The 11,827-nt window shown below is 39.1% G+C and overlaps 1 pseudogene; it reads left to right on the top strand.

The window, feature by feature from the left end:
• The first annotated feature begins 6,549 nt into the window (after positions 1-6,549).
• LOC115921316 lies at positions 6,550-9,409 on the top strand (annotated as a pseudogene).
• The last annotated feature ends 2,418 nt before the right edge of the window (positions 9,410-11,827 follow it).

The following is an 11,827-nucleotide window of genomic DNA, read 5'->3' as shown; positions in this document are numbered from 1 at the left end:
AATTAGTTACAGCCAGCCTTACTTTATTCTACATAATTATATTCTTATGTCATGTGTAATTTTGCAATGTTTGTTTGTTATATATTTGTAAAAATGCAAAAGAAAAAGAAAATCAAACAGAAATAAATAAATCAAATCAAACCAATCAAATTGACGTCAGTTGTAGGGGCGTGCACATTTCTCTCTTAATACCAGACCCAAGTACTGTCTCGTTGCCAATATCGGCCTGAAATTAAAGCCAATCTTAATCAAAAAATTAAAAAACTACTATAACATAAAGCAGGACAACCATATAAATAGACTTGTTAAAATCAAACAGAAATAAATAAATCAAATCAAATCAATCAAATTAAATGTGTTTGAGAAGCAAGACGGATTGTGTGTGCCCTCATATTGACACAAGTAGATGGCTGCCACCGGAGCACGCGCGTCGTACAGTTCCCTGCGTTCTGATTGGTTAAAACCTTACATCCATCGAATGGATGTACGGTTGTATAGTTGTCATCAATATGGCATGTTCCGCCCGCCATACGCGCGCTCTCTCATACCACGCACTCGTGTGGAAGGCAAAACCAATGATAAGCAGCATCTTATCTTCTGGCGTTCAACAGGTTGGTTGTCCATTCCGGCGTAGAGGTTAAAGCGAAGCACGGACTCAGATTTCTCATTTGTTTCAAAGATATAGTCAAATAGAAGACACTGAATTCACCGGAAACTTAGTGCATTAGGTAAGTTTATTCAGTTTCGTGATTGTATTTTCTTGATTATTTTCTCTGTCACTCTCAGGCTCTCTCCCTCTCTCTTAATTTCTCCGTTATCATTATTATTATTTCTAAAGCATCTCTTTTCAGGACAAAAACTTGAATCTTTTATTTTAAAACGTATTATTTGATCTACATGTATCTAGAAGAGGGGAAGTCGTAGATTGGGATATTTTTTGAGCTGCATGTAGTTATTTCAGAGAGTTTTACCCCCCCCCCCCCAAACCCAAGAAGAAAAAAAGAGACTAGAAACTGATGATAACGAAAAACAATAAGAGAGAACAACTCCTTATTTGTATTATTGTTTCAGAGTTTTATCTCTTTATGAGTCGGAAATTAGTATTTCAAATGTGTGATCATATTATCATATGAAATGATTTTATTAATTTCGGAAGGTTACATATCATTTTTATTCAAACTAATATGATGATGGTCAGTGGCGTACGCAGGATTTTTTTAAGGGGGGGGGGGTTTAAAATCGGGCCAAAAAAATCACAACGACTCAGCCAGCCGCTGAATAAGCGGGGGGGGGGGGTAAGAGGACACTCTTTTTTTTTTTGGTCTAAACAAAAAATCGCAAAAAAACAAAATCAAAAGGGGGGGGGGTTCCCCCAAAACATACAAAAAAGTCAAGGGGGGTACCCCCCCCCCTGCGTACGCGCCTGATGATGGTGAACAAAATGATAGTGATGGTGATTATGATGATGATGATGATAATGATGATGATGATGATGATACTTTACTGATCATAATGATGGTAACAATTATGAAGGGATGATGATGATGATGATGATGAAAATGATAATATTGGTATGAATGAGAGGGATCGTGATGATGAAAAACAGATGCATTGTATACTAAAGTATCGTAGTTAATTTTACCCTGGCTTTAATAGTCGAGCTACCGTGATCTGTACGGTAGGCCTACACGAGTATTCAAGGAATTTCTTTCCATCGGGTAACCATTCACCTCTCCTGGGAGGGGAGAGGCAGATTGAGATGAATGCCTTGTCACTGGAATGACAGTGCCGTGTTATCCCCTTACATACACACGATTGCCTATCATATACATTTTATCATTATATGTAATTAATATCATATTAATTCATTGCAACACTTTAAGCCTGAACAATTTACAATCGTCGTAGTCTCACGTGATCAAATTCATGTTACCTTGGCAACATAATAGCTTGGGAAATGACTAATTGAAAGATTTAATTACTGAATACTTGGAGACTGAATCGATACTATTTAAAATTGCAGCGCATTATTTATCAATTTACCTATTTGATTTTGAAAACGTGCATATGCATAAATGCATATCGCAGATATTTAGCCGTTTAAAAATTATCAAGCCGAGAGACAAAAAAAGAAAAATAGGTTTCATATTTTCCTGAATAAACCCATAATTATTCTGGTATCACCCCTGATTCATTCCTCATTATGCCAATCTTCAAAATATTTGAGCAATATTGTAGGCTATGGCAGGCGCGGATCCAGGGGCCGAGGGGGCCTTGCCCCCCCCCCCCCCCCCCAGAAAAGAGAGAGAGAGAGAGAGAGAGAGAGAGAGAGAGAGGAAAAGAAGGGAAAGGGGAGAGAACGGAAAGAAAGAAAAGGAAGAAGAAAAGAAAAAGGGGAAAGAAGGAGATGGGGGGGGCGGGGACGAAAGGGCCTTGCGTCCCCCCCCCCCCAAAAAAAAATAGAGAAGAAAGGTAAGGAAAATAAAAGGAAGAAGAAAAGTAAAGACGGGGGATCAGTTGCAGTTTTCCCGCCAACAATTTGTTGATCGGGAGGGGGGAGTAGTTATAGCAGTGAGTATGGGGATTGCCATAGGGTTTGTTCACGAATTTTTTCGTACTTATACTATTTCTAATTGACTCGTGTACGAAATTTTGAAAACGGACTTATAACACGCGTGTCTATGGGATTATGACTTTTTGAATTTTACTTAGTGATTTTTAAATATGGACTTTTTTCAAGCAAAAAAGTGACTTGCAACAAGTGTTTCTATGTGAATTTTGACATTTTGAATTTTATTTAAAGATCTTTAGGAATTTGTTACGTTTTGAATATTGGATAGGTATTTTCTTTTTTGGAACTGACTTTTAACATGTGTGTTTATGGAATTTGCACCATATGCACCTGTCCTCAATAGTTTCAGGTGGTGGATCAACACTCCTGAATGTCAGGTGTTATGAATGTTTGTGTTTGTTTAAAAAAAAACCTGTCTAAAGATCACGGTTGGAGATGATGAAACTTACCCATTGAAAAATTTGGATTTTAAATTTTTATTTAACAATTTTTTGTGTGTGTGGAGAATAAGTCCACATGGACACCTGCTCATGTTAAATATGAATACAAATTCCATCATCGGTTAATATTAGTTCTTCAAACATGTAAAATAGTACAGGCACATAACACCTGAAATTCAGGAGTGTTTAACCACCACCTGCATGAAACTATTGAGGACGGGTGCATATGGTTAGGTACACTTGAAGCCACTCTTTTTTTGAAGTGTCTAGCATCAGTTATTTGTTTCCTCATAAGCAGGCTGATGTTTACAAGCTTCATATCAATCATATTTTGTTTTTGTAATACATCCATACACAATGATCTGGAAATTGAATTACTGATCTATATTAAAACACGGTAGCTCCCCCCCCCCCCCATAACTTCAAAAATAAAAAAAGGAACATCAACTCTTCTGTATCTCCTTCGGGTCATGAAATGAACAGAACATGTACGGTTGTCAGTATCATCTTTGTTTGTGTCCGATCTATTATAAAACCCAAGGATTCAAACTTTATAGAACCAAATTTACTCATTAAATCACCATTACAAATCTAGTATGAAACAATGATATACATGTGTACAACACTGTAGGTGAATAATGCAATTAATTATATACATTTGTTTTTCAAGATATCTTGGAAATGATACATGTGGGCAATTTCACGGTAACGGAATTACATTTCAGAGAAATTTTGGCTCGATTTTTATATACTGTAGACAGGTGGTTAGACCTAGCTGATTATTTATCTTTTTAAAAATTATTGTGTTATGCACCTGCTAGCAAATCAAAATCAAAAATATAAAAAAATATTCATTCGGAACACCCCAGGACCAAAAAATGTGTCGGTAACGGAATTACGACACAAAAATTCGGTTATTTTTGTTCAATTACTTTGAAAAGAATTCTTCTGAAATCTGCAGCCCATTGGGGATGAAGTAATGCTAAAAAAAGGTTGCTTGTACTATTGACTGTCCCATAGTAAGAGTTTTTTGGGTGAAGTTGTCATAGTTTATCTATGCTGGATGTTTTTTCTTTAACAAAGGTAGCGGTCACGTAATTACACAAATGGTAACGGAATTACGTCTTCTGAAATAAGCTTGACATAAATAAATTCGTTAACTTTCAGTTGGCTTAAAAAGTTGTTTTATTGTTTAAGGAGTTGCAATAATTGATTTTAACTACAAATCAATTCATATGTGTACTTAATTTTTAATTAATAATTTTAATATTCTGGAATTTGCCTAAGTTATATACCATTGGTTGATTTTTCACACATGACCAAGTGTCATCATCTCCAACCGCGATCTTTAGACCTTAAGTGAGAGCGATCTTTACAACATCGTATTTGAGATTCACACAACTTTTGTTATATTTCATACTTAAATTATTGTTATTCTTTCTTGAAGATGTCTATAAATTGGACATCCGAGGACGAACAACTTATACGGTTTATACAACAAAAAAATTCAAAGCAAGAAGAATGCGAACCAGTTAGTGACTTTTTCATCTTCAAAATGATGACTTTATGGTGATAACAAAAACTATGGAAATGAACTTGTGGTACAAATAAGGACATATGACAATATTTAGGAATCTCGAAGGTACAAAGTCAACCCGATAGGTTAAATGCACGGTTAAACTACCTCATTATGCTGAAGGAAAGAATGGAAAATGAAGAAGAAGTAAGTGTTGGTTTATTTTGCTGAGAGAATATAAAGAAATTGTTGCTGAGACATGTTGAAGAAAAATGGTCTAATGGAAAAAGGAATAGAGTACACTTTTCTGCTTATTATTGGATACAGGGAGGGGAAGTCCACCCTGATATTAAGTTAGCTTCATTAGAAGCAGAACAATAATTTGGGTTTTCTGTTGTACGCAAAAAAATCTAAATTTTGTATTCTTTCATCAATATTCGACTTTAAACGCATTTGTTTGAAAACCCTCGCAGAAATATGTCTTAAATTAGATCCTCTTTCACATTATGATACAATTTGAGTCAAATTTAACCATCAAACTTTTGGAGCTCCAAACGCTTAAGAGGCTCCACGCCAGGCGCTGATTCAGGATTTCATGGGGGGGGGGGGCCCAAATTTGAAATTATGCGAGCCAAATATCGGTACGTAATGGTGACCTGCATTGACGTAGTGGAGGGGGGTGCAGGGAGGGGCGATTTCCACTTCCCTACTCCGCAAAGCGCCGAAGCTTTGACGTTTCATTAAATTATTAGACAAAGAAAACGATTCGTCGTACCGCTCTCGAAAATAATCCTCGTCTGAATTCAGTTTACCCCCCCCCCCGCACGCCTTCCGCGCGAAGCGCCGAAGCCTTTACGTTTCAATAAATCATTACAGAAAGAAACCAATTTGTTGTACCGTTCTCGACTCTTAATCCTCGTTTGAATTCAGTTTCCCCCTCCCGCGCAGAGCGCGTTAGCTTTTACGTTTCATTAAATCATTAGAGAAAGAAGACGATTCGTGGGGTCGAGGGGTCGAGGGTGCGGAAACCCCGGAATCTCAGGTGTTTTAGGCATTTGATTACGGTCAGATGAACATATTTTATACCTTATTTGTGACACTGACAGGACACTGATTGGCGTGAGGTCCAGCGAAAGGAGCCCCCAGAAGCTCAGGGGTTTTAGGCAGTAGATTACCGTCATATTAGGATCCAGGGGTCCGCCTTAAGGCCCAAGACGGGGTCCAGGGGGCAGATCCCCCGGAAGCTCAGGGGTTTTAGGCATTTGATTACGGTCAGATGAACATATTTTTATACCTTATTTGTGACACTGGCAGGACACTGATTGGCGTGGGGTCCAGCGGGCGGAGCCCCCAGAAGCTCAAGGAAAAAAAAGGAGGAAAAAAAAAAAGGAAAAAAAGATGGAAAAAAAAAGGGAAAGATTTGTTTGTTGTTGGAAAAAAGTGTTCCTCCCCCCCAAGCCACTGGACGAAAGAGGGGGTTTATTTCTGATTCCATAACCGTTACGGTGGTTTATACATAATGCTAAAATGACATAATTTGCCGAGATTTTCCTCATTTTTTTGTAAATTATACATTTTTATGCGTTTGTTGTAAAATGTTCCTAAATTTAGGAATGAGTTATGTGTTTTCTCGTTCTTGTATGTGATGTTAGAAGAATATCCTAGCAGGGAAATGTACCGTGAAATGTATGACTCTTCAGAGGCCCTGATAATATGATGACTGAGAAGTTTCTGAAAAATATGAACCGCCGAACGTTCATGCCTTATATAGGGTGAAGTCCCACCTGTGGGCGCATGTTCATGTGATTTTCAGCATGATTAAGCCCAAACTTTGTCATTTTGATGATTCCCATGCTTATTCTAATCGCCAATTATTTGCGTCTGTATGTACATGTACCACAACCAACCTTTAAGAAGCATCTTCTATACAGCTCAATTTAACATTTAATCACGTGATCAGAACTCGACTTCATTTTAAAGAGAGGAATATTTTCCTATTCATACAGATCAAATCATCAACGATGTCTATCAAGTTCTGGGCCTACTTCTTTCTTGTCTTGGGAATCAGTGCTACACACATAAGCGGGCACCTAGGTAAGGCGTGAGTAGGGTTATGATATTCGTTTAATGCCCCACTGCACTACTTATAGCTACTTGTGCCCTCTATAATTATATCAAACAATGTCTTATCAGTGCCTGTTGGTCCCCCAATCATCATCTTTTTTTATGTTAATTGAGAGCTGATTTGATGAGATAACCACCTGTTAGTGACCTTACATGGAGGTCTAACCCCCCTGGCCAAACTAGTACAAACGGGCTTTAAACTTGCTTTAGCGTAAACATACCATATACATTTCAATGAATTTACCAACTTTCGTTTCCCTTGAAATAAAATTTATTTTTAAAACGAGTTTAAAAGGACAATCCGACCCTCGTAATAAATAAGAGACACCGAATGGATAAAGTATGAAATAAATCGGAACAATATTAAAAGAATTATGAATGTATGAAATATGAGATCACTATCAAATTCTATGCGAATCTCAAAATGGGAGTTTGATCAGCCTGCATTGTGACGTATTTGCGGATAACTCTCCCGCTTGTCGTAGTACACAAATATCATTAATTTATGTGTTTCTCCTAACTGCTTTCTCCCTTGGGGGCACTACTCGAAATATATTATGGATAGCATATTACAAAGTGAATGTCTAATCATTTTGGGTGTTTGAACAAATAGAAATTTTTTCTTTCACTTCACCAAGGCACTCTTTCTGTACAATTTTGACTCTGTATATGATTTCTTATTGTAATCCAGCAAAAAATGTATAAAAGTAGTTTCATATTCTTGATTCCCCTGGATCTAGCGCGAGTCGGGACGAAATTTCGATCGATCGCCTCTTTTTCTTTTGCGCCTTTAAATTACGATTCTAATTCAAAGCAAACCACGTAATTTGCTATCAAAGCATTTTTCAAAATAATTTCTGATGGTAAAATTATGTTTATTGATAAACAAATCTCAAGAGAATTTTTTTTTCCCCTGAAAAACGCTTTCTAATGTTTTACTCCAAAAGGCGCTAAATCCAAAAATATTCGTCAGGTATATTTGTGTTAAATGTAAAGTAATCATCGAACCTGGTTACTAACACCGCATGTACGAAAATCGTTTTGCATTATTTGGACACATATGAAACGAGAAATTAATTCGTCATTGGAACAAATTAGGTGGTCTGTTATTTAATCTGAACAACTGGATTTGGGACGAATTGACGTTGCAGTATAGGCCTACATTAGGGACTTTTAGATTTGCGTGGACTGAATACGTGTGACGTCCATTAAAGGCAGTGCATTAAAAGGACGTCGACCGTAGCAATCCACATTGTCTTCGTGCAAATCTAAAAGTCCCTATTGATGATCATGATGACGGTGATAGGGATGATGACGATGATCATAAGGATAATAGAAGAAAAATGTCAAGTAGATTCATGATGTGAATGAAATTCACCTTCAATAGGCATTACATTAAATGGCAATTTTCACTATGATGACGTCATCAAAATGAAAAATTATATTAATTATCTTGTAAAAGAATTGTCTCAGCTAAAACTTATCAGAAATTGGGAGTAAACAAATCAATATTCAAAGAGTTACAATCAATTTTCCATAAATATGCATACGTCATAATATGCAAATTCGTATTTTGAGTTCAAAGGCCAGTATGATGGTTTCATGAGACATGAAATCTTATCTCCGACTCATACTCTATCTAAATATGAAAACAAATTGGGAGTTCTCCAGGTACGACCATGACGAACGAAAACACGCGCCCATGCGCGTGTGCGCGATTCTTTGACAAATGCTCAAAATATATGCACTATAAATTTGAGACGATTTGGAGCATTTTTATATTTTGCCCGCGCACTGACGCGAGAACGTACGGGTACGCGCGCGTTTATTGACCTGAAATTGACCGGACGGATATTGACCTTTATCAAAATAAATATGAATGAGAAATTATTTTCTGTTATGAAGATAATGAGTTGAGACACATCTTATGACAATGACCCATGACTGTCCCAAAATTGAAAGAAATTGATCATACCGATCTAAGAGTTATGCTCTGCAAAAAAAGTTGAGAATTATAAGAAAAAAGAAAGAAAATTCTGACGAAATCAATAGGTGAGCTGTCGAATACGACATTACCAAATAATAAAGAAAGGAGGTTCTGACTAAATCAAAAGGGAGTCTGTCGATGACAGACCACCTAACAATTTCTTTATTTCATGAACAAGAATTCGTTATTTTAGGAGGATAATTGTATTCCAAAGTCTTTTGCTGGGAATATTTATAACTTCCATTCGTGTGTCTAGTTTTGTATTCATTTTTTATAACTCTATTATTTTGTTCCAAAAAAAAAGAGCAAGTTTTTTCCGGAGGTTGTGATAGACCCATAATTATTGTTATCATTGCTTTGACGCGGTATTCCAAAATGTTACGTTTCAATTTACAAAATATAGAATGGTCATAAGTATTAGCATTTGATTTAATCTTTTAGTTTTACGTCTGGTTGGTGGAAACGACGCAACAGAGGGAAGGGTTGAAATCCTGCATAGCGGAGTCTGGGGAACTATCTGTGATGACTATTGGCATATCGAGGATGCCGAGGTCGTCTGCCGCATGCGAGGATTCCAGGGGGCTTCTGAAGCTCCAGGAGGAGCTCGTTTCGGAGAAGGCACTGGTCCTATTCATGTACATAGCATTGCCTGTACAGGAGATGAACAGACTATCTTTGAGTGTGAACACGATTTTTACGGTGTTCATTGTGATCATTCTGAAGATGCCGGAGTGGTTTGCATTGCTCCATTAAGTACAGGAGGTAAATAGTCATTATCAGCTTACCCCCAAAGTTTAAAAAAGATTCCATGTCGTTTCAGGCGCGGATCCAGGATTTCTTAGGGGGGGGGGCCAAATTTGAAATTATGCGAGCCAAATATTGGTACGTAATAGTGACCAACAGTGACGTAATGCGGGGGGGGGGTCGGTGCAGGGAGGGGCGATTCCCCCCCCCCCCCTCCCTCCTCCGCGAAACGCGGGAAGCTTTGACGTTTTATTAAATTATTAGAGATAGAAGACGATTCGTTGTACCATTCTCGAAAATAATTCTCGTCTGAATTTAATTTTTCCCCTCCCTGGTGAAGCGTGGAAGCTTTTACGATTCATTAAATCATTAGAGAAAGAAGACGATTCGTTGTACCGTTCTCGACTCTTAATCCTTGTCTAAATTCAGTCTCCCCCCTCCCCCTCTTGCGCGAAGCGCGGAAGCTTTTACGTTTCATTAAGCCATTAAAGATTCGTATTACCGTTCTCGCCTCTTAATCCTCGTCTAAATTTAGGTTCCCCCTCCCCTTCCGTTCTCGAAAATAATTCTCATCGGAATTTAGTTCCCCCTCCATCCCGCGCGAAGCGCGGAAGCTTTTACGTTTCATTAAGCCATTAAAGATTCGTATTACCGTTCTCGCCTCTTAATCCTCGTCTGAATTTGGGTTTCCCCCCCCCCCCCCCCCCCCCCCCTCCCGCGCGAAGCGCGGAAGCTTTTAAATTTCCTTAAATCATTAGAGAAAGAAGACGATTTGTTGTACCATTTTCGAAAATAATCCTCATCTGAATTTAGATTCTCCCTCCCCCCCCCCCTCCTCCCGCGCGAAGCGCGGAAGCTTTTAAGTTTCATTAAATCATTAGAAAAACAAGACGATTCGTTGTACAATTCTCGACTCTTAATCCTCGTCTGAATTCAGTTTTCCCCCTTCTGCGCGAAGCGTGGAAGCTTTTACGATTCATTAAATCATTAGAGAAAGAAGACGATTCGTTGTACCGTTCTCGACTCTTAATTAATCCTTGTCTTAATTCAGTCTCCCCCCTCCCCCTCTTGCGCGAAGCGCGGAAGCTTTGACGCTTCATTAAACTATTAAAGAAAGAAGACGATTCATTGTTCAGTTCTCGACTCTTAATCCTCGTCTAGATTCAGGTTCCCCCCTCTCGCGCGAAGCGCGGAAGCTTTTAATTTTCATTAAATCATTAGAGAAAGAAGACGATTCGTTGTACCGTTCTCGAAAATAATCCTCATCGGAATTTAGTTCCCCCTCCATCCCGCGCGAAGCGCGGAAGCTTTTACGTTTCATTAAGCCATTTAAGATTCGTATTACCGTTCTCGCCTCTGAATCCTCGTCTGAATTCAGGTTCCCCACCTCCCGCGCGAAGCGCGGAAGCTTTGGCGTTTCATAAGATTATGAGAGAAAGAAGATGATTCGTTGTACCGTTCTCGATTTTTAATCCTTGTCTGAATTCAGTCCCCCCCCCCCCCCTCCCCTCCTGCGCGACGCTGTGACGTTTCATTAAATTATTAGAGAAAGAAGCCGATGCGTTGTACCGTTCTCTATACTGTTAATCCTTGTCTGAATTTCAAAGATGTTCTTTGTCTGCTCCTTTTTCTTCCTACGTCCTCTTCCGATTTGGGGGGACCGCCCCCCCCCCCCCCCCTCCCCCCTCCCCTGGCTACGCGTCTGCGGTCAGATAAACACATTTTGATACCTTGTCTAACCCCGCAAGCGGTCAGATAAGCATTCAGGGGCCCGTCTTAGGGCCCCTGGTGGGGTCGAGGCGGCGGAGCCGGCACTGGAAGCTCAGGGGTTTTAGGCGTTTAATTAAGGTCAGATGAGCATTTTTTTTGTATACCTTATTATTTTGTGACACTGGCAGGTCACTATTTGGCGTGGGGTCCAGGGGGCGGAGCCGCCAAAAAATCAGGGGTTTGAGGCATTAAATTACCGTCAGATGATCATCTAAGGGCCCGCCATAGGGCCCTAGGTGGAATCCAGGGGGCAGAACCCCCGGAGGCTTAGGGGTTTTAGGCATTAATCACGGTCAGATGGGCATATTTTGATGCCTCATTATTTTTTAACACTGGCAGTTAACTATTTTTTCATTCTTGCTCTCATTCTATATTATTTCTCTTTAATATACTTTTTCAAAAAAGTGGGGGGGGGGGGGGGGGAGCTCGGTGCTCCCGATCCCCGCCGTACCTCGGGCACTGACATGTAGGAATCTCAAGAATCATATTTCTTGCCTGGCTGTAAATTTAGGAATTTGTCATTTTCCAACAAACACATACAAACGTATAATTTACTAAAAAGTGAGGAAAAATCTCGGAAATTATGTCATATCAGCATTATTTGTAATCCACCGTTGTGGAATTAGAAATAAACCACGTTTGAATTTGATTTCCCCCAAGCCCCCCCCCCCCCC

This window comes from Strongylocentrotus purpuratus, unplaced genomic scaffold (assembly GCF_000002235.5).
Source record: "Strongylocentrotus purpuratus isolate Spur 01 unplaced genomic scaffold, Spur_5.0 spur5_scaffold_1, whole genome shotgun sequence".
In the NCBI taxonomy this organism is placed as follows: Eukaryota; Metazoa; Echinodermata; class Echinoidea; order Camarodonta; family Strongylocentrotidae; genus Strongylocentrotus; species Strongylocentrotus purpuratus.
This window is presented reverse-complemented; position numbering and strand designations above follow the sequence as displayed.